Source organism: Scyliorhinus torazame, chromosome 14 (genome assembly GCF_047496885.1).
Source record: "Scyliorhinus torazame isolate Kashiwa2021f chromosome 14, sScyTor2.1, whole genome shotgun sequence".
NCBI lineage: Eukaryota > Metazoa > Chordata > Chondrichthyes > Carcharhiniformes > Scyliorhinidae > Scyliorhinus > Scyliorhinus torazame.
Genome location: NC_092720.1, coordinates 222,750,256 through 222,772,143, shown reverse-complemented (window position 1 = coordinate 222,772,143; position 21,888 = coordinate 222,750,256).

Genomic DNA, 21,888 nt, shown 5'->3' with positions numbered 1-21,888 from the left:
CGGAGCTGTTCCCTGTAACCGGAGCTGAGCCCTGTAACCGGAGCTCTTCCCTGTAACCGGAGCAGTCCCCTGTAACCGGAGCTGTTACCTGTAACCGGAGCTATTCCCTGTAACTGGAGCTGAGCCCTGTAACCGGAGCTGTTCCCTGTAACCGGAGCTGTTCCCTGTAACCGGAGCTGAGCCCTGTAACCGGAGCTGTCCCCTGTAACCGGAGCTGTCCCCTGTAACCGGAGCTGAGCCCTGTAACCGGAGCTGAGCCCTGTAACCGGAGCTGTCCCCTGTAACCGGAGCTGTTCCCTGTAACCGGAGCTGTCCCCTGTAACCGGAGCTGTTCCCTGTAACCGGAGCTGTCCCCTGTAACCGGAGCTGTTCCCTGTAACCGGAGCTGTATCCTGTAACCGGAGCTGTCCCCTGTAACCGGAGCTGAGCCCTGTAACCGGAGCAGTGCCCTGTAACCGGAGCTGTTCCCTGTAACCGGAGCCGAGCCCTGTAACCGGAGCTGTGCCCTGTAACCGGAGCTGAGCCCTGTAACCGGAGCTGAGCCCTGTAACCGGAGCTGTCCCCTGTAACCGGAGCTGGGCCCTGTAACCGGAGCTGTTCCCTGTAACCGGAGCTGTTCCCTGTAACCGGAGCTGTATCCTGTAACCGGAGCTGAGCCCTGTAACCGGAGCTGAGCCCTGTAACCGGAGCTGTCCCCTGTAACCGGAGCTGTTCCCTGTAACCGGAGCTGTTCCCTGTAACCGGAGCTGTATCCTGTAACCGGAGCTGAGCCCTGTAACCGGAGCTGTCCCCTGTAACCGGAGCTGTCCCCTGTAACCGGAGCTGTTCCCTGTAACCGGAGCGGTTCCCTGTAACCGGAGCTGTATCCTGTAACCGGAGCTGTCCCCTGTAACCGGAGCTGAGCCCTGAAACCGGAGCTGTCCCCTGTAACCGGAGCTGTCCCCTGTAACCGGAGCTGAGCCCTGTAACCGGAGCTGTATCCTGTAACCGGAGCTGTATCCTGTAACCGGAGCTGTCCCCTGTAACCGAAGCTGTGCCCTGTAACCGGAGCTGAGCCTTGTAACCGGAGCTGTGCCCTGTAACCGGAGCTGTGCCCTGTAACCGGAGCAGTGCCCTGTAACCGGAGCTGTTCCCTGTAACCGGAGCTGAGCCCTGTAACCGGAGCTGTCCCCTGTAACCGGAGCTGGGCCCTGTAACCGGAGCTGTTCCCTGTAACCGGAGCTGTTCCCTGTAACCGGAGCTGAGCCCTGTAACCGGAGCTGAGCCCTGTAACCGGAGCTGTCCCCTGTAACCGGAGCTGTTCCCTGTAACCGGAGCTGTTCCCTGTAACCGGAGCTGTATCCTGTAACCGGAGCTGAGCCCTGTAACCGGAGCTGTCCCCTGTAACCGGAGTTGTCCCCTGTAACCGGAGCTGAGCCCTGTAACCGGAGCTGAGCCCTGTAACCGGAGCTGTTCCCTGTAACCGGAGCTGTTCCCTGTAACCGGAGCTGTCCCCTGTAACCGGAGCTGTTCCCTGTAACCGGAGCTGTTCCCTGTAACCGGAGCTGAGCCCTGTAACCGGAGCTGTTCCCTGTAACCAGAACTGTCCCCTGTAACCGGAGCTGTTCCCTGTAACCGGAGCTGTCCCCTGTAACCGGAGCCGTTCCCTGTAACCGGAGCTGTATCCTGTAACCGGAGCTGTTCCCAGTAACCGGAGCTGTCCCCTGTAACCGGAGCTGTATCCTGTAACCGGAGCTGTTCCCTGTAACCGGAGCTGTATCCTGTAACCGGAGCTGTCCCCTGTAACCGGAGCTGAGCCCTGTAACCGGAGCTGTCCCCTGTAACCGGAGCTGAGCCCTGTAACCGGAGCTGTACCCTGTAACCGGAGCTGTACCCTGTAACCGGAGCTGTCCCCTGTAACCGGAGCTGAGCCCTGTAACCGGAGCTGTCCCCTGTAACCGGAGCTGTCCCCTGTAACCGGAACTGTTCCCTGTAACCGGAGCTGTTCCCTGTAACCGGAGCTGTTCCCTGTAACCGGAGCTGTCCCCTGTAACCGGAGCTGTTCCCTGTAACCGGAGCTGTTCCCTGTAACCGGAGCTGTCCCCTGTAACCGGAGCTGTCCCCTGTAACCGGAGCTGTCCCCTATAACCGGAGCTGAGCCTTGTAACCGGAGCTGTACCCTGTAACCGGAGCTGTGCCCTGTAACCGGAGCAGTGCCCTGTAACCGGAGCTGTTCCCTGTAACCGGAGCTGTGCCCTGTAACCGGAGCTGAGCCCTGTAACCGGAGCTGAGCCCTGTAACCGGAGCCGAGCCCTGTAACCGGAGCTGTCCCCTGTAACCGGAGCTGTTCCCTGTAACCGGAGCTGAGCCCTGTAACCGGAGCTGTTCCCTGTAACCGGAGCTGTCCCCTGTAACCGGAGCTGTATCCTGTAACCGGAGCTGGGCCCTGTAACCGGAGCTGTTCCCTGTAACCGGAGCTGTTCCCTGTAACCGGAGCTGAGCCCTGTAACCGGAGCTGTATCCTGTAACCGGAGCTGAGCCCTGTAACCGGAGCTGGGCCCTGTAACCGGAGCTGTTCCCTGTAATCGGAGCTGTTCCCTGTAACCGGAGCTGAGCCCTGTAACCGGAGCTGTATCCTGTAACCGGAGCTGAGCCCTGTAACCGGAGCAGTCCCCTGTAACCGGAGCTGTTCCCTGCAACCGGAGCTGTTCCCTGTAACCGGAGCTGTATCCTGTAACCGGAGCTGAGCCCTGTAACCGGAGCTGTCCCCTGTAACCGGAGCTGTCCCCTGTAACCGGAGCTGAGCCCTGTAACCGGAGCTGAGCCCTGTAACCGGAGCAGTGCCCTGTAACCGGAGCTGTTCCCTGTAACCGGAGCTGTTCCCTGTAACCGGAGCTGTATCCTGTAACCGGAGCTGTTCCCTGTAACCGGAGCTGTTCCCTGTAACCGGAGCTGTTCCCTGTAACCGGAGCTGTCCCCTGTAACCGGAGCTGACCCTGTAACCGGAGCTGTTCCCTGTAACCGGACCTGTCCCCTGTAACCGGAGCTGTTCCCTGTAACCGGAGCTGTCCCCTGTAACCGGAGCTGTCCCCTGTAACCGGAGCTGTTCCCTGTAACCGGAGCTGTTCCCTGTAACCGGACCTGTCCCCTGTAACCGGAGCTGTATCCTGTAACCGGAGCTGTCTCCTGTAACCGGAGCTGTTTCCTGTAACCGGAGCTGTTTCCTGTAACCGGAGCTGTCCCCTGTAACCGGAGCTGTTCCCTGTAACCGGAGCTGTTCCCTGTAACCGGTGCTGTATCCTGTAACCGGAGCTGTCCCCTGTAACCGGAGCTGAGCCCTGTAACCGGAGCTGTTCCCTGTAACCGGAGCTGTTCCCTGTAACCGGAGCTGTATCCTGTAACCGGAGCTGTATCCTGTAACCGGAGCTGTCCCCTGTAACCGGAGCTGTTCCCTGTAACCGGAGCCGAGCCCTTTAACCGGACCTGTCCCCTGTAACCGGAGCTGTTCCCTGTAACCGGAGCTGTCCCCTGTAACCGGAGCTGTCCCCTGTAACCGGAGCCGGGCCCTGTAACCGGAGCTGAGCCCTGTAACCGGAGCTGTCCCCTGTAACCGGAGCTGAGCCCTGTAACCGGAGCTGTTCCCTGTAACCGGAGCTGTATCCTGTAACCGGAGCTGAGCCCTGTAACCGGAGCTGTCCCCTGTAACCGGAGCTGTTCCCTGCAACCGGAGCTGTTCCCTGTAACCGGAGCTGTATCCTGTAACCGGAGCTGAGCCCTGTAACCGGAGCTGTCCCCTGTAACCGGAGCTGTTCCCTGTAACCGGAGCTGTCCCCTGTAACCGGAGTTGAGCCCTGTAACCGGAGCTGAGCCCTGTAACCGGAGCTGTCCCCTGTAACCGGAGCTGTATCCTGTAACCGGAGCTGTTCCCTGTAACCGGAGCTGTTCCCTGTAACCGGAGCTGTTCCCTGTAACCGGAGCTGTTCCCTGTAACCGGAGCTGAGTTCTGTAACCGGAGCTGTTCCCTGTAACCGGAGCTGTTCCCTGTAACCGGTGCTGTATCCTGTAACCGGAGCTGTCCCCTGTAACCGGAGCTGAGCCCTGTAACCGGAGCTGTTCCCTGTAACCGGAGCTGTTCCCTGTAACCGGAGCTGTCCCCTGGAACCGGAGCTGAGCCCTGGAACCGGAGCTGTTCCCTGTAACCGGAGCTGTCCCCTGCAACCGGAGCTGAGCCCTGTAACCGGAGCTGTCCCCTGTAACCGGAGCTGTTCCCTGTAACCGGAGCTGTTCCCTGTAACCGGAGCCGAGCCCTGTAACCGGACCTGTCCCCTGTAACCGGAGCTGTTCCCTGTAACCGGAGCTGTTCCCTGTAACCGGAGCTGTTCCCTGTAACCGGAGCTGTCCCCTGTAACCGGAGCTGTTCCCTGTAACCGGAGCTGTTCCCTGTAACCGGAGCTGTTTCCTGTAACCGGAGCTGTCGCCTGTAACCGGAGCTGTCCCCTGTAACCGGAGCTGTTCTCTGTAACCGGAGCTGTTCCCTGTAACCGGAGCTGTATCCTGTAACCGGAGCTGTCCCCTGTAACCGGAGCTGAGCCCTGTAACCGGAGCTGTTCCCTGTAACCGGAGCTGTTCCCTGTAACCGGAGCTGTATCCTGTAACCGGAGCTGTCCCCTGTAATCGGAGCTGAGCCCTGTAACCGGAGCTGTTCCCTGTAACTGGAGCTGTTCCCTGTAACCGGAGCTGTCCCCTGTAACCGGAGCTGTCCCCTGTAACCGGAGCTGTTCCCTGTAACCGGAGCTGTTCCCTGTAACCGGAGCCGAGCCCTGTAACCGGAGCTGTTCCCTGTAACCGGAGCTGTCCCCTGTAACCGGAGCCGAGCCCTGTAACCGGAGCTGTTCCCTGTAACCGGAGCTGTTCCCTGTAACCGGAGCTGAGCCCTGTAACCGGAGCTGTTCCGTGTAACCGGAGCTGAGCCCTGTAACCGGAGCTGTTCCCTGTAATCGGAGCTGAGCCCTGTAACCGGAGCTGTTCCCTGTAACCGGAGCTGTTCCCTGTAACCGGAGCAGTTCCCTGTAACCGGAGCTGTTCCCTGTAACCGGAGCCGAGCCCTGTAACCAGAGCTGTTCCCTGTAATCGGAGCTGTTCCCTGTAACCGGAGCTGTCTCCTGTAACCGGAGCTGTTCCCTGTAACCGGAGCTGTCCCCTGTAACCGGAGCAGTTCCCTGTATCGGAGCTGTCCCCTGTAACCGGAGCTGTTCCCAGTAACCGGAGCTGTTCCCTGTAACCGGAGCTGTTCCCTGTAACCGGAGCTGTTCCCTGTAACCGGAGCTGTCCCCTGTAACCGGAGCTGTCCCCTGTAACCGGAGCTGTTCCCAGTAACCGGAGCTGTTCCCTGTAACCGGAGCTGAGCCCTGTAACCGGAGCTGTTCCCTGTAACCGGAGCTGTTCCCTGTAACCGGAGCTGAGCCCTGTAACCGGAGCTGAGCCCTGTAACCGGAGCTGTTCCCTGTAACCGGAGCCGAGCCCTGTAACCGGAGCTGTTCCCTGTAACCGGAGCTGTCCCCTGTAACCGGAGCTGAGCCCTGTAACCGGAGCCGAGCCCTGTAACCGGAGCTGTTCCCAGTAACCGGAGCTGTGCCCTGTAACCGGAGCTGTATCCTGTAACCGGAGCTGGGCCCTGTAACCGGAGCTGTTCCCTGTAACCGGAGCTGTTCCCTGTAACCGGAGCTGTCCCCTGTAACCGGAGCTGAGCCCTGTAACCGGAGCCGAGCCCTGTAACCGGAGCTGTTCCCAGTAACCGGAGCTGTGCCCTGTAACCGGAGCTGAGCCCTGTAACCGGAGCTGTTCCCTTTAACCGGAGCTGTCCCCTGTAACCGGAGCTGAGTCCTGTAACCGGAGCTGTCCCCTGTAACCGGAGCTGTTCCCTGTAACCGGAGCTGTTCCCTGTAACCGGAGCCGAGCCCTGTAACCGGACCTGTCCCCTGTAACCGGAGCTGTTCCCTGTAACCGGAGCTGTCCCCTGTAACCGGAGCTGTTCCCTGTAACCGGAGCTGTCCCCTGTAACCGGAGCTGTATCCTGTAACCGGAGCTGTCCCCTGTAACCGGAGCCGTCCCCTGTAACCGGAGCCGAGCCCTGTAACCGGAGCTGTCCCCTGTAACCGGAGCTGAGCCTTGTAACCGGAGCTGTACCCTGTAACCGGAGCTGTGCCCTGTAACCGGAGCAGTGCCCTGTAACCGGAGCTGTTCCCTGTAACCGGAGCCGAGCCCTGTAACCGGAGCTGAGCCCTGTAACCGGAGCTGAGCCCTGTAACCGGAGCTGTTCCCTGTAACCGGAGCTGTCCCCTGTAACCGGAGCTGTATCCTGTAACCGGAGCTGGGCCCTGTAACCGGAGCTGTTCCCTGTAACCGGAGCTGTTCCCTGTAACCGGAGCTGAGCCCTGTAACCGGAGCTGAGCCCTGTAACCGGAGCTGTTCCCTGTAACCGGAGCTGTTCCCAGTAACCGGAGCTGTTCCCTGCAACCGGAGCTGTTCCCTGTAACCGGAGCTGTATCCTGTAACCGGAGCTGAGCCCTGTAACCGGAGCTGTCCCCTGTAACCGGAGCTGAGCCCTGTAACCAGAGCTGAGCCCTGTAACCGGAGCTGAGCCCTGTAACCGGAGCTGTGCCCTGTAACCGGAGCAGTGCCCTGTAACCGGAGCTGTTCCCTGTAACCGGAGCTGTTCCCTGTAACCGGAGCTGTTCCCTGTAACCGGAGCTGTTCCCTGTAACCGGAGCTGTCCCCTGTAACCGGAGCTGACCCTGTAACCGGAGCTGTTCCCTGTAACCGGAGCTGTCCCCTGTAACCGGAGCTGTTCCCTGTAACCGGAGCTGTCTCCTGTAACCGGAGCTGTTCCCTGTAACCGGAGCTGTTCCCTGTAATCGGAGCTGTTCCCTGTAACCGGAGCTGAGCCCTGTAACCGGAGCTGTGCCCTGTAACCGGAGCTGAGCCCTGTAACCGGAGCTGTCCCCTGTAACCGGAGCTGTTCCCTGTAACCGGAGCTGTCTCCTGTAACCGGAGCTGTTCCCTGTAACCGGAGCTGTTCCCTGTAACCGGTGCTGTATCCTGTAACCGGAGCTGTCCCCTATAACCGGAGCTGAGCCCTGTAACCGGAGCTGTTCCCTGTAACCGGAGCTGTTCCCTGGAACCGGAGCTGAGCCCTGTAACCGGAGCTGTTCCCTGTAACTGGAGCTGTCCCCTGTAACCGGAGCTGAGCCCTGTAACCGGAGCTGTATCCTGTAACCGGAGCTGTCCCCTGGAACCGGAGCTGAGCCCTGTAACCGGAGCTGTTCCCTGTAACTGGAGCTGTCCCCTGTAACCGGAGCTGAGCCCTGTAACCGGAGCTGTCCCCTGTAACCGGAGCTGTTCCCTGTAACCGGAGCTGTTCCCTGTAACCGGAGCCGAGCCCTGTAACCGGACCTGTCCCCTGTAACCGGAGCTGTCCCCTGTAACCGGAGCTGTCCCCTGTAACCGGAGCTGTTCCCTGTAACCGGAGCTGTTCCCTGTAACCGGAGCTGTCCCCTGTAACCGGAGCTGTTCCCTGTAACCGGAGCTGTCTCCTGTAACCGGAGCTGTTCCCTGTAACCGGAGCTGTTTCCTGTAACCGGAGCTGTCGCCTGTAACCGGAGCTGTCCCCTGTAACCGGAGCTGAGCCCTGTAACCGGAGCTGTTCCCTGTAACCGGAGCTGTTCCCTGTAACCGGAGCTGTATCCTGTAACCGGAGCTGTTCCCTGTAACCGGAGCAGTTCCCTGTAACCGGAGCCGAGCCCTGTAACCGGAGCTGTTCCCTGTAACCGGAGCTGTTCCCTGTAACCGGAGCTGTTCCCTGTAACCGGAGCTGTCCCCTGTAACCGGAGCTGTCCCCTGTAACCGGAGCTGTTCCCAGTAACCGGAGCTGTTCCCTGTAACCGGAGCTGTTCCCTGTAACCGGAGCCGAGCCCTGTAACCGGAGCTGTTCCCTGTAACCGGAGCTGTCCCCTGTAACCGGAGCTGTTCCCAGTAACCGGAGCTGTTCCCTGTAACCGGAGCTGAGCCCTGTAACCGGAGCTGTTCCCTGTAACCGGAGCTGTTCCCTGTAACCGGAGCTGAGCCCTGTAACCGGAGCTGAGCCCTGTAACCGGAGCTGTTCCCTGTAACCGGAGCCGAGCCCTGTAACCGGAGCTGTTCCCTGTAACCGGAGCTGTCCCCTGTAACCGGAGCTGTTCCCTGTAACCGGAGCTGTTCCCTGTAACCAGAGCTGTTCCCTGTAACCGGAGTTGTTCCCTGTAACCGGAGCTGTCCCCTGTAACCGGAGCTGTCCCCTGTAACCGGAGCTGTTCCCAGTAACCGGAGCTGTTCCCTGTAACCGGAGCTGTTCCCTGTAACCGGAGCCGAGCCCTGTAACCGGAGCTGTTCCCTGTAACCGGAGCTGTCCCCTGTAACCGGAGCTGTTCCCAGTAACCGGAGCTGTTCCCTGTAACCGGAGCTGAGCCCTGTAACCGTAGCTGTTCCCTGTAACCGGAGCTGTTCCCTGTAACCGGAGCTGAGCCCTGTAACCGGAGCTGTTCCCTGTAACCGGAGCCGAGCCCTGTAACCGGAGCTGTTCCCTGTAACCGGAGCTGTCCCCTGTAACCGGAGCTGTTCCCTGTAACCGGAGCTGTTCCCTGTAACCAGAGCTGTTCCCTGTAACCGGAGTTGTTCCCTGTAACCGGAGCTGTTCCCTGTAACCGGAGCCGAGCCCTGTAACCGGAGCTGTTCCCAGTAACCGGAGCTGTGCCCTGTAACCGGAGCTGTCCCCTGTAACCGGAGCTGTTCCCTGTAACCGGAGTTGTTCCCTGTAACCGGAGCTGTTCCCTGTAACTGGAGCCCCTCTTCCCAGCAGACAGTGTCAGTGGTCTGGCCTTGCAGCTGCTACTTACCCTGACCGCGGGCAGGATGGAGCTGAGCGCTGCCTGAGGACACGCAGTGGGGGAGCTGAGGCTGAGGACAGGCAGTGGGGGAGTTGAGGCTGAGTACAGGCAGTGGGGGAGTTGAGGCTGAGGACAGGCAGTGGGGGAGTTGAGGCTGAGGACAGGCAGTGGGGAGTTGAGGCTGAGGAAAGGCAGTGGGTGGGTTGAGGCTGAGGACAGGCAGTGGGGGGAGTTGAGGCTGAGGACAGGCAGTGGGGGAGTTGAGGCTGAGGACAAGCAGTGGGGAGTTGAGGCTGAGGACAGGCAGTGGGGGAGCTGAGGCTGAGGACAGGCAGTGCGGGAGTTGAGGCTGAGGCCAGGCAGTGGGGGAGTTGAGGCTGAGGCCAGGCAGTGGGGAGTTGAGGCTGAGGAAAGGCAGCGGGGGAGTTGAGGCTGAGGACAGGCAGTGGGGAGCTGAGGCTGAGGACAGGCAGTGGGGAGTTGAGGCTGAGGAAAGGCAGCGGGGGAGTTGAGGCTGAGGACAGGCAGTGGGGGAGTTGAGGCTGAGGACAGGCAGTGGGGAGCTGAGGCTGAGGACAGGCAGTGGGGGAGTTGAGGCTGAGGACAGGCAGCGGGGGAGTTGAGGCTGAGGACAGGCAGTGGGGAGCTGAGGCTGAGGACAGGCAGTGGGGGAGTTGAGGCTGAGGACAGGCAGTGGGGAGCTGAGGCTGAGGAAAGGCAGCGGGGGAGTTGAGGCTGAGGACAGGCAGTGGGGAGTTGAGGCTGAGGACAGGCAGTGGGGGAGTTGAGGCTGAGGACAGGCAGTGGGGGAGTTGAGGCTGAGGACAGGCAGTGGGGGAGCTGAGGCTGAGGACAGGCAGTGGGGAGCTGAGGCTGAGGAAAGGCAGTGGGTGAAGTGAGCCTGAGTATGTAGATCGCAGTTTGGAAATTCCAGTCTGGGCGGGGAGGGGACTTTTAGCAAAGCCTCCGAGGACTTCCTCTGGAATTTTTGTACATTGCGTCTCCTTCACTTGTACAATTCAATCTGTGCACAGCCCCCTTCACTTTCAGTTTTACCACCGTCAGGAGGGTGAACTGGGCAGGGTGAACTGGGCAGGGTGAACTGGGCCAGGGTGAACTGGGGCAGGGTGAGCTGGGCCAGGGTGAACTGGGGCAGGGTGAACTGGGCCAGGGGTGAACTGGGCCAGGGTGAACTGGGCCAGGGTGAACTGGGGCAGGGTGAACTGGCCAGGGTGAACTGGGCCAGGGTGAACTGGGCAGGGTGAACTGGGGCAGGGTGAACTGGGCCAGGGTGAACTGGGCCAGGGTGAAACTGGGCAGGGTGAACTGGGGCAGGGTGAACTGGGCCAGGGTGAACTGGGCCAGGGTGAACTGGGCCAGGGTGAACTGGGCCAGGGTGAACTGGGCAGGGTGAACTGGGCAGGGTGAACTGGGCAGGGTGAACTGGGCCAGGGTGAACTGGGCCAGGGTGAACTGGGCCAGGGTGAACTGGGCAGGGTGAACTGGGCCAGGGTGAACTGGGCCAGGGTGAACTGGGCCAGGGTGAACTGGGCCAGGGTGAACTGGGCAGGGTGAACTGGGCCAGGGTGAACTGGGCCAGGGTGAACTGGGCCAGGGTGAACTGGGCAGGGTGAACTGGGCAGGGTGAACTGGGCCAGGGTGAACTGGGCAGGGTGAACTGGGCAGGGTGAACTGGGGCAGGGTGAACTGGGCCAGGGTGAACTGGGCCAGGGTGAACTGGCAGGGTGAACTGGGCAGGGTGAACTGGGGCAGGGTGAACTGGGCAGGGTGAACTGGGCCAGGGTGAACTGGGCCAGGGTGAACTGGGCCAGGGTGAACTGGGCCAGGGTGAACTGGGCCAGGGTGAACTGGGCCAGGGTGAACTGGGCAGGGTGAACTGGGCAGGGTGAACTGGGCCAGGGTGAACTGGGCCAGGGTGAACTGGGCCAGGGTGAACTGGGGCAGGGTGAACTGGGGCAGGGTGAACTGGGCCAGGGTGAACTGGGGCAGGGTGAACTGGGCCAGGGTGAACTGGGCAGGGTGAACTGGGCAGGGTGAACTGGGCAGGGTGAACTGGGCAAGGGTGAACTGGGCAGGGTGAACTGGGCAGGGTGAACTGGGCAGGGTGAACTGGGCAGGGTGAACTGGGCCAGGGTGAACTGGGGCCAGGGTGAACTGGGGCAGGGGTGAACTGGGGAAGGGTGAACTGGGCCAGGGTGAACTGGGCAGGGTGAACTGGGCCAGGGTGAACTGGGCCAGGGTGAACTGGGGCAGGGTGAACTGGCCAGGGTGAACTGGGCAGGGTGAACTGGGCAGGGTGAACTGGGCAGGGTGAACTGGGCAGGGTGAACTGGGCAAGGGTGAACTGGGCAGGGTGAACTGGGCAGGGTGAACTGGGCAGGGTGAACTGGGCAAGGGTGAACTGGGCCAGGGTGAACTGGGCCAGGGTGAACTGGGCCAGGGTGAACTGGGGCAGGGTTAACTGGGGCAGGGTGAACTGGGCAAGGGTGAGCTGGGCCAGGGTGAACTGGGCCAGGGTGAACTGGGGCAGGGTGAACTGGGGCAGGGTGAACTGGGGCAGGGTGAACTGGGCCAGGGTGAGCTGCGCCAGGGGTGAACTGGGGCAGGGTGAACTGGGCCAGGGTGAACTGGGCCAGGTTGAACTGGGCAGGGTGAACTGGGGCAGGGTGCTGTGTCCCCAACCCCCACTTGTCTGTCACTCACACATATACTAATGTCAGTCTGTCCCTCCCTCTGCCACTCCCTCCATCCTCCTGCCCCCTCTCGTCCTTCTCCGGCCCGCCCTCTGCCCCTCACTATCCAATCACCAACTGGATGGGAGGATCGGCCTCTCTCTGCTATAATCCCATGTAAACATCTCCCTCCTCTGTCTTAACCTCCCCTCTGCCCCCTCCTCCCCCTGCCCCTCCCCTCCCCCTGCCCCTCTCCTCCCCCCTGTCCCTCCCCTCCCCCTGCCCCTCTCCTCCCCCTGCCCCTCTCCTCCCCCCTGCCCCTCTCCTCCCCCCTGCCCCTCTCCTCCCCTCGGCCCCTCCCCTCCCCCCTGCCCCTCTCCTCCCCTCCCCCCTGCCCCTCTCCTCCCCTCCCCCCTGCCCCTCCCCTCCCCCTGCCCCTCCCCTCCCCCTGCCCCTCTCCTCCCCGCTGCCCCTCTCCTCCCCCCTGCCCCTCTCCTCCCTCGCCCCTCCCCTCCCCCCTGCCCCTCTCCTCCCCTCCCCCCTGCCCCTCTCCTCCCCTCCCCCTGCCCCTCCCCTCCCCCTGCCCCTCCCCTCCCCCTGCCCCTCTCCTCCCCTCTGCCCCTCCCCTCCCCTCCCCCTGACCCTCCCCTCCCCCTGCCCCTCCCCCCAGCCCCTCCCCCCTGCCCCTCTCCTCCCCTCCACCCTGCTCCTCTCCTCCCCTGCCCCCTGCCCCTCTCCTCCCCTCCCCCCTGCCCCTCCCCTCCCCCTGCCACTCCCCTCCCCGTGCCCCTCTCCTCCCCTCCCCCCTGCCCCTCTCCTCCCCTCCCCCTGCCCCTCTCCTCCCCCTGCCCCTCCCCTCCCCCTGCCCATCCCCTCCCCCCTACCCCTCTCCTCCCCTCCCGATGCCCCTCTCCTCCCCTCCCCCCTGCCCCTCTCCTCCCCCTGCCCCTCCCCCCTGCCCCTCTCCTCCCCTCCACCCTGCCCCTCTCCTCCCCTCCCCCCTGCCCCTGCCCTACCCTCCCCCCTGCCCCTGCCCTCCCCCTGCCCCTCTCCTCCCCTCCCCCCTGCCCCTCTCCTCCCCTCCCCCTGTCCCTCCCCTCCCCCTGCCCCTCTCCTCCCCTCCCCCCCTGCCCCTCTCCTCCCCTCCCCCTGCCCCTCCCCTCCCCCCTGCCCCTCCCTCCCCCTGCCCCTCCCCTCCCCCCTCCCTCCCCCTGCCACTCCCCCTGCCCCTCCCCCCTGCCCCTCTCCTCCCCTCCCCCTGCCCCTCTCCTCCCCTCCCCCTGCCCCCTCTCCTCCCCTCCCCCCTGCCCCTCTCCTCCCCCTGCCCCTCCCCCCGCCCCTCTCCTCCCCTCCCCCTGCCCCTCTCCTCCCCCCTGCCCCTCTCCTCCCCTCCCCCTGCCCCTCCCCTCCCCCCTGCCCCTCCCCCTGCCCCTCCCTCCCCCTGCCCCTCCCCTCCCCCTCCCTCCCCCTGCCACTCTCCCTGCCCCTCCCCCCTGCCCCTCTCCTCCCCTCCCCCTGCCCCTCTCCTCCCCTGCCCCTCTCCTCCCCTCCCCCTTGCCCCTCTCCTCCCCCTGCCCCTCCCCCCGCCCCTCTCCTCCCCTCCCCCTGCCCCTCTCCTCCCCTCCCCCTCCTCCCCTCCCCCCTCCTCCCCTCCCCCTGCCCCTCCCTCCTGCCCCTCTCCTCCCCTCCCCCCTGCTCCTCTCCTCTCCTCCCCCTGCCCCTCTCCTCCCCTCCTCCCTGCCCCTCCCCTCCCCCCTGCCACTCCCCTCCCGTGCCCCTCTCCCCCCCCTCCCCCCTGCCCCTCTCCTCCCCCTCCCCCCTGCCCCTCTCCTCCCCCTGCCACTCCCCTCCCCGTGCCCCTCTCCTCCCCTCCCCCTGCCCCTCCCCTCCCCCTGCCCATCCCCTCCCCCCTACCCCTCTCCTCCCCTCCCGATGCCCCTCTCCTCCCCTCCCCTGCCCCTCTCCTCCCCCCTGCCCCTCCCCCCTGCCCCTCTCCTCCCCTCCCCCCTGCCCCTCTCCTCCCTCCCCCCTGCCCCTCCCTCCCCCTGCCCCTGCCCTCCCCTCCCCCCTGCCCCTGCCCTCCCCCTGCTCCTCTCCTCCCCTCCCCCTGCCCCTCTCCTCCCCTCCCCCCTGCCCCTCTCCTCCCCTCCCTCCTGCCCCTCTCCTCCACCCTGCCCCTCTCCTCTCCCCTGCCCCTCCCCTCCCCTCCCCCTGTCCCTCCCCTCCCCCTCTCCTCCCCTCCCCCCTGCCCCTCCCCTCCCCCTGCCCCCTCTCCTCCCCCCTGCCCCTCTCCTCCCCCTGCCACTCCCCTCCCCGTGCCCCTCTCCTCCCCTCCCCCTGCCCCTGCCCTCCCCCTGCCCATCCCCTCCCCTACCCCTCTCCTCCCCTCCCGATGCCCCTCTCTTCCCCTCCCCCCTGCCCCTCTCCTCCCCCTGCCCCTCCCCCCTGCCCCTCTCCTCCCCTCCCCCCTGCCCCTCTCCTCCCCTCCCCCCTGCCCCTGCCCTCCCCTCCCCCCCTGCCCCTCCCCTCCCCCTGCCACTCCCCCCTGCCCCTCCCCCCTGCCCCTCTCCTCCCCTCCCCCTGCCCCTCTCTTGCCCCTCTCCTCTCCTCTGCCCCTCCCCTCCCCCTGTCCCTCCCCTCCCCCTGCCCCTCTCCTCCCCTCCCCCTGCACCTCTCCTCCCCTCCCCCCTGCCCCTCTCCTCCCCTCCCCCTGCCCCTCCCCTCCCCCCTGCCCCTCCCCTCCCCTCCCCCTGCCCCTCCCTCCCCCCTGCCCCTCCCCCCCCTGCCACTCCCCCCTGCCCCTCTCCTCCCCTCCCCCTGCCCCTCTCCTCCCCCTGCCCCTCTCCTCCCCCTGCCCCTCCCCCGACCCTCTCCTCCCCTCCCCCCTGCCCCTCTCCTCCCCTCCCCCCCTCCTCCCCTCCCCCCTCCTCCCCTCCCCCTCTCCTCCCCTCCCCCTGCCCCTCCCCCTGCCCCTCCCCTCCCCCTGCCCCTCTCCTCCCCTCCCCCTGCCCCTCTCCTCCCCTCCCCCTGCCCCTCTCCTCCCCCTGCCCATCTGCTCCCCCCTGCCCTCCCCCTGCCCCTCTCCTCCCCTCCCCCCTGCCCCTCCCCTCCCCCTCCCCCTGCCCCTCCCCTCCCCCCTGCCCCTCTCCTCCCCTCCCCCGCCCCTCTCCTCCCCTGCCCCTCTCCTCCCCTCCCTCCTGCCCCTCTCCTCCCCTCCCCCATGCCCCTCTCCTCCCCTCCCCTCCCCCTGCCCCTCTCCTCCCCTCCCCCTGCCCCTCTCCTCCCCTCCCCCCTGCCCCTCTCCTCCCTTCCCCCCTGCCCCTCCCCTCCCCCCTGCCCCTCTCCTCCCCTCCCCCCTGCCCCTCTCCTCCCCTCCCCCTGCCCCTCTCCTCCCCTCCCCCCTGCCCCTCTCCTCCCCTCCCCCTGCCCCTCTCCTCCCCTCGCCGCCCCCCTGCCCCTCCCCTCCCCTCCCCCTGCCCCTCTCCTCCCTTCCCCCCTGCCCCTCCCCTCCCCTGCCCCTCTCCTCCCCTCCCCCCTGCCCCTCTCCTCCCCTCCCCCTGCCCCTCCCCTCCCCCTGCCCCTCCCCTCCCCCTGCCCCTCCCCCCTGCCCATCCCCTCCCCCTGCCCCTCCCCCTGCCCGTCTCCTCCCCTCCCCCCTGCCCCTCTCCTCCCCTCCCCCCTGCCCCTCTCCTCCCCCCTGCCCCCTCCCCTCCCCCCTGCCCCCTCCCCTCCGCCCTGCCCCCTCCCCTCCCCCCTGCCCCCTCCGCTCCGCCCTGCCCCTCCCCCTGCCCCCTGCCCTCCCCCCTGCCCCTCCCCTCCCCCTGCATCCCCCCTGGCCCTCCCCTCCCCATCCCCCTCTCCTCCCCTCCCCTCCCCCTGCCCCTCTCCTCCCCTCCCCCTGCCCCTCTCCTCCCCTCGCCTCCCCCTGCCCCTCCCCTCCCCTCCCCCTGCCCCTCTCCTCCCCTCCCCCTGCCCCTCTCCTCCCCTCACCCCTGGCCCTCTCCTCCCCTCCCCCCTGCCCCTCTCCTCCCCTCCCCTCCCCTGCCCCTCTCCTCCCCTCCCCCTGCCCCTCCCCTCCCCCTGCCCCTCCCCCCTGCCCATCCCCTCCCCCTGCCCCTCCCCCCTGCCCGTCTCCTCCCCTCCCCCCCCTCCCCTCCCCCCTGCCCCTCTCCTCCCCTCCCCCCTGCCCCTCTCCTCCCCCCTGCCCCCTCCCCTCCCCCCTGCCCCCTCCCCTCTGCCCTGCCCCCTCCCCTCCCCCTGCCCCCTCCGCTCCGCCCTGCACCTCCCCCTGCCCCCTGCCCTCCCCACTGCCCCTCCCCTCCCCCTGCCCCCCCCTGCCCCTCCCCTCCCCTCCCCCTGCCCCTCTCCTCCCTTCCCCCCTGCCCCTCCCCTCCCCCCTGCCCCTCTCCTCCCCTCCCCCTGCCCCTATCCTCCCCTCCCCCCTGCCCCTCTCCTCCCCTCCCCCCTGCCCCTCTCCTCCCCTCCCCCTGCCCCTCTCCTCCCCCTGTCCCCTCCCCTCCCCCCTGCCCCCTCCCCTCCCCCCCTGCGTCCTCCCCTCCCCCTGCCCCCTCCGCTCCCCCCTGCCCCTCCCCCTGCCCCCTGCCCTCCCCCTCCCCTCCCCCCTGCCCTCCCCCCTGGCCCTCTCCTCCCCTCCCCCCTGCCCTCTCCTCCCCTCCCCTCCCCTGCCCTCCCCCTGCCCCCTGCCCTCCCCCTGCCCCTCCCCTCCCCTGCCCCCCCTGCCCCTCCCCTCCCCCTGCCCCCTCCTGCCCCCTGCCCTCCCCCTGCCCCCTGCACTCCCCCTGCCCCCAGCCCCTCCCCCTGCCCCTCCCGTCCCCCTCCTCCCCTCCCTCTGCCCCTCCCCTCCCCCCTCCCCCTGCCCCCTGCCCCTCCCCTCCCCCCTGCCCCATGCCCCTGCCCTCCCCCCTGCCCCTCCCCTCCCCCTGCCCCTGCCCCTCCCCTCCCCCCTGCCCCTGCCCCCTCCCCTCCCCCCTGCCCCCTCCCCTCCCCCCTACCCCTGCCCCTCCCCCTCCCCCCTGCCCCCTCCCCCTGCCCCCTCCCCTCCCCCTGCCCCTGCCCCTCCCCCTCCCCCTGCCCCTCCCCCGCCCCTCCCCCGCCCCTCCCCCTGCCCCTCCCCCTCCCCCTGCCCCCTCCCCTCCCCCGCCCCTCCCCCCTCCCCTCCCCCGCCCCTCCCCCCTGCCCCTCCCCTCCCCCTGCCCCCTCCCTCCCCTCCCCCCTGCCCCCTGCCCCTCCCCTCCCCCTGCCCCTCCCCCCGACCCCTCCCCTCTGCCCCTGCCCCCTCCCCTCCCCCTGCCCCTGCCCCCTCCCCTCCCCCTGCCCCTGCCCCCTCCCCTCCCCCTGCCCCTCCCCTCCCCCTGCCCCTGCCCCTCCCCTGCCCCTCCCCTCCCCCTGCCCCTCCCCTCCCCATGCCCCTCTCCTCCCCTCCCCTGCCCCCTGCCCTCCCCCCTGCCCCCTCCCCTCCCCTCCCCACTGCCCCTCCCCTCCCCCTGCCCCTCCCCTCCCCCCTGCCCCTCCCCCTCCCCCCTGCCCCTCCCCTCCCCCCTGCCCCTCCCCTCCCCCCTCCCCCATGCCCCTCTCCTCCCCCCTCCCCCATGCCCCTCTCCTCCCCTCCCCCTGCCCCTCTCCTCCCCTCCCCCTGCCCCTCTCCTCCCCTCTCCTCCCCTCCCCCTGCCCCTCCCTCCCCCTGCCCCTCCCCTCCCCCCTGCCCCTCCCCTCGCCCCTCCCCTCCCCCCTGCCCCTCCCCTCCCCCTGCCCCTCCCCTCCCCCCTGCCCCTCCCCTCCCCCTGCCCCTCCCCCCTTCCCCTGCCCCTCCCCCTGCCCCCTTCCCCCTGCCCCTCCCCCCTGCCCCTCCACTCCCCTCCCCCTCTGCCCCTCCCCTCCCCTCCCCCTCTGCCCCTCCCCTCCCCTCTCCTCCCCCTCTGCCCCTCCCCTCCCCTCTCCTCCCCCTCTGCCCCTCCCCTCCCCTCCCCCTCTGCCCCTCCCCTCCCCCCTGCCCCTCTCCTCCCCTCCCCCTTGCCCCTCTCCTCCCCTCCCCCTTGCCCCTCTCCTCCCCTCCCCCTTGCCCCTCTCCTCCCCTCCCCTCCCCCTGCCCCTCTCCTCCCCTCCCCCTGCCCCTCTCCTCCCCTCCCCCTGCCCCTCTCCTCCCCTCCCGCTGCCCCTCCCCCTGCCCCTCCCCTCCCCCTGCCCCTCCCCTCCCCCCTGCCCCTCCCCTCCCCTCCCCCTGCCCCTCCCCTCCCCCCTGCCCCTCCCCTCCCCCTGCCCCTCTCCTCTCCTCTCCCTCTCCCCCTGCCCCTCTCCTCCCCCTGCCCCTCTCCTCCCCCTGCCCCTCTCCTCGCCTGCCCCTCTCCTCCCCCTCCTCCCCTCCCCCCTGCCCCTCCCCTCCCCCCTGCCCCTCCCCTCCCCCCTGCCCCTCCCCTGCCCTCCCCTCCCCCTCTGCCCCTCCCCTCCCCTCCCCTCCCCTCCCCCCTCCCCCATGCCCCTCTCCTCCCCCTCCCCCATGCCCCTCTCCTCCCCTCCCCTCCCCCTGCCCTCTCCTCCCCTCTCCTCCCCTCCCCCTGCCCCTCCCCTGCCCCTCCCCCTGCCCCTCCCCTCCCCCCTGCCCCTCCCCTCCCCCTGCCCCTCCCCTTCCCCTGCCCCTCCCCCCTCCCCCCTACCCCTCCCCTCCCCCCCCTCCCCTCCCCTCTCCTCCCCCTCTGCCCCTCCCCTCCCCTCCACTCCCCCTCTGCCCCTCCCCTCCCCCCTCCCCCATGCCCCTCTCCTCCCCCATGCCCCTCTCCTCCCCTCCCCCTGCCCCTCTCCTCCCCTCCCCTCCCCTCCCCCTGCCCCTCTCCTCCCCTCCCCTGCCCCTCTCCTCCCTCCCGCTGCCCCTCCCCCTGCCCCTCCCCTCCCCCTGCCCCTCCCCTCCCCCCTGCCCTCCCCTCCCCCCTGCCCCTCCCCTCCCCCCTGCCCCTCCCCTCCCCCTGCCCTCTCCTCTCCCTCTCCCCCCTGCCCCTCTCCTCCCCTGCCCCTCTCCTCCCCTGCCCCTCTCCTCGCCTGCCCCTCTCCTCCCCCTCCTCCCCTCCCCCCTGCCCCTCTCCTCCCCCCTGCCCCCTCTCCTCCCCCCTGCCCCTCTCCTCCCCCTGCCCCTCTCCTCCCCCCTGCCCCTCTCCTCCCCCCTGCCCCTCTCCTCCCCCTGCCCCCTCTCTCCTTCCCCTCTGCCCCTCTCCTCCCCCCTGCCCCTCTCCTCCCCCCTGCCCCTCTCCTCCCCCCTGCCCCCTCTCCTCCCCCTGCCCCTCTCCTCCCCCCTGCCCCTCTCCTCCCCCTGCCCCTCTCCTCCCCCTGCCCCCTCTCTCCTTCCCCTCTGCCCCTCTCCTCCCCCCTGCCCCTCTCCTCCCCCTGCCCCTCTCCTCCCCCCTGCCACTCTCCTCCCCCTGCCCCTCTCCTTCCCCTCTGCCCCCTCTCTCTTTCCCCTCCTTCCCCTCTCTTCTTCCCCTCCTTCCCCTCTGCCCCCTCTCTCCTTCCCCTCCGCCCCCTCTCTCCTTCCTCTCCTTCCCCTGCCCTCTCTCTCCCCTCTGCCCCCTCTCCTTTCCCTCTGTCCCCTCTCCTACCCCTCTGCCCCTCTCCTCCCCCTGCCCCTCTCCTCCCCCCTGCCCCTCTCCTCCCCCCTGCCCCCTCTCTCCTTCCCCTCTGCCCCCTCTCTCCTTCCCCTCCGCCCCCTCTCTCCTTCCCCTCCTTCCCCTGCCCTCTCTCTCCCCCTCTGCCCCCTCTCCTTTCCCTCTGTCCCCTCTCCTACCCCTCTGCCCCTCTCCTCCCCCTGCCCCTCTCCTCCCCCCTGCCCCTCTCCTCCCCCCTGCCCCCTCTCTCCTTCCCCTCCTTCCCCTCTCTCCTTCCCCTCTGCTCCCTCTCTCCTTCCCCTCTGTCCCCTCACTCCTTCCCCTGCCCCTCTGTGCCCTCACTCCTTCCCCTGCCCCCTCTGCTCCCTCTCTCCTTCCCCTCTGTCCCCTCACTCCTTCCCCTGCCCCTCTGTCCCCTCACTCCTTCCCCTGCCCCTCTGTCCCCTCACTCCTTCCCCTGCCCCCTCTGTCCCCTCACTCCTTCCCCTGCCCCCTCTCTCCCCTCTGCCCCCTCTCCTTTCCCTCTGTCCCCTCTCCTCCCCCTCTGCCCTCTCTCCTCCCCCTCTGCCCTCTCTCCCTTCCCCTCTGCCCCTCTCCTTCCCCTCTGCCCCCTCTGTCCCCTCTCTCCTCCCCCTCTGTCCCCTCTCTCCTCCCCCTCTGTCCCCTCTCTCCTCCCCCTCTGTCCCCTCTCCTTCCCCTCTGTCCCCCTGTCCTCCCCATCTACCCCTCTCCTTCCCCTCTGCCCCCTCTCTCCTTCCCCTCTGTCCCCTCTGCCCCTCTCCTTTCCCTCTGCCCCCTCTCTCCTTTCCCTCTGCCCCCTCTCTCCTTTCCCTCTGCCCCCTCTCTCCTTCCCCTCTGTCGCCTCGCTCCTTCCCCTGCCCCCTCTCGCCCCTCTGCTCCCCCTGCCCCTCTCCTTCCCCTCTGCCCCCCTCCTTCCCCTCTGCCCCCTCCCTCCCTCCTTCCTTCCCCTCTGCCCCCTCCCTCCCTCCTTCCTTCCCCTCTGCCCCCTCCCTCCCTCCTTCCTTCCTCTCTGCCCCTCCCTCCCTCCTTCCTTCCACTCTGCCTCCTCCCTCCTTCCCCTCTGCCCCCTCCCTCCTTCCTTCCCCTCTGCCCCCTCCCTCCTCCTTCCCCTCTGCCCCTCCCTCCTTCCTTCCCCTCTGCCCCCTCCCTCCTTCCTTCCCCTCTGCCCCCTCCCTCCTTCCTTCCCCTCTGCCCCCTCCCTCCCTCCCTCCTTCCCCTCCTGGGGAAGTGTGGATAAGTGTGTGTGTGTGTGTGTATGTGAGTGTGTGTGGATAAGTGTGTGTGTGTGTGTGAGTGTGTGTGTATGTGAGTGTGTGTGGATAAGTGTGTGTGTGTGTGTGTGAGTGTGTGTGGATAAGTGTGTGTGTGTGTGTGAGTGTGTGTGGATAAGTGTGTGTGTGTGTGTGAGTGTGTGTGGATAAGTGTGTGTGTGTGCTGTGAGTGTGTGTGGATAAGTGTGTGTGTGTGTGTGAGTGTGTGGATAAGTGTGTGTGAGTGTGTGTATGTGAGTATGTGTGCATAAGTGTGTGTGTGTGCTTAAGTGTGAGTGTGTGTGGATAAGTGTGTGTGTGTATGTGAGTGTGTGTGGATAAGTGTGTGTGTGTGTGTGAGTGTGTGTGTATGTGAGTGTGTGTGGATAAGTGTGTGTGTGTGTGTGAGTGTGTGTGGATAAGTGTGTGTGTGTGTGAGTGTGTGTGGATAAGTGTGTGTGTGTGTGTGTGTGGTGTGTGGAAGTGTGTGTGTGTGTGGTGTGGATAGTGTGTGTGGATAAGTGTGTGTGTGTGTGTGTGTGAGTGTGTGTGGATAAGTGTGTGTGTGTGTGTGAGTGTGTGTGGATAAGTGTGTGTGTGTGTGTGAGTGTGTGTGGATAAGTGTGTGTGTGTGTGTGTGTATGTGAGTGTGTGTGGATAAGTGTGTGTGTGTGTGTGAGTGTGTGTGGATAAGTGTGTGTGTGTGTGAGTGTGTGTGGATAAGTGTGTGTGTGTGTGTGTGTGTGTGTGTGATGAGTGTGTGTGTGTGTGTGAGTGTGGATAAGTGTGTGTGTGTGTGTATGAGTGTGTGTGTGTGTGTGTGTGTGAGTGTGTGTGTGTGGATAAGTGTGTGTGTGTGTGTGTGTATGAGTGTGTGTGTGTGTGTGAGTGTGTGTGTATGTGAGTGTGTGTGGATAAGTGTGTGTGTGAGTGTGTGTGGATAAGTGTGTGTGTGTGTGTGTGAGTGTGTGTGGATAAGTGTGTGTGAGTGTGTGTGAATGAGTGTGTGTTAGAGGGCTGGAGCATTGGGGGGTTCTAATTTATTTTTTTCTTTGCCCATCTCTGAACATACTGCCTGAAATCGAAGCCCTGTGTCTGGGAATCAGATCGGAGAGGGTGGTGGGAGAAGGTGGGGAGGTGGGGGAGGTAAACTGGGGCGAGGGTGGCGGGGAGGTGGGGGAGGTAAACTGGGGCGAGGGTGGCGGCGAGTTGGGTATTGCCGCTGGCTGGTGCTGACTGTCAGTGAGCCCCCCCTGGGGTAACCCACAGAGCAGGCTCCAGCCTGGGGCTGTCAGTGAGCCCCCCCCCCCCTGGGGTAACCCACAGAGCAGGCTCCAGCTTGGGGCTGTCAGTGACCCCCCCCTGGGGTAACCCACAGAGCAGGCTCCAGCCTGGGGCTGGCAGTGACCCCCCC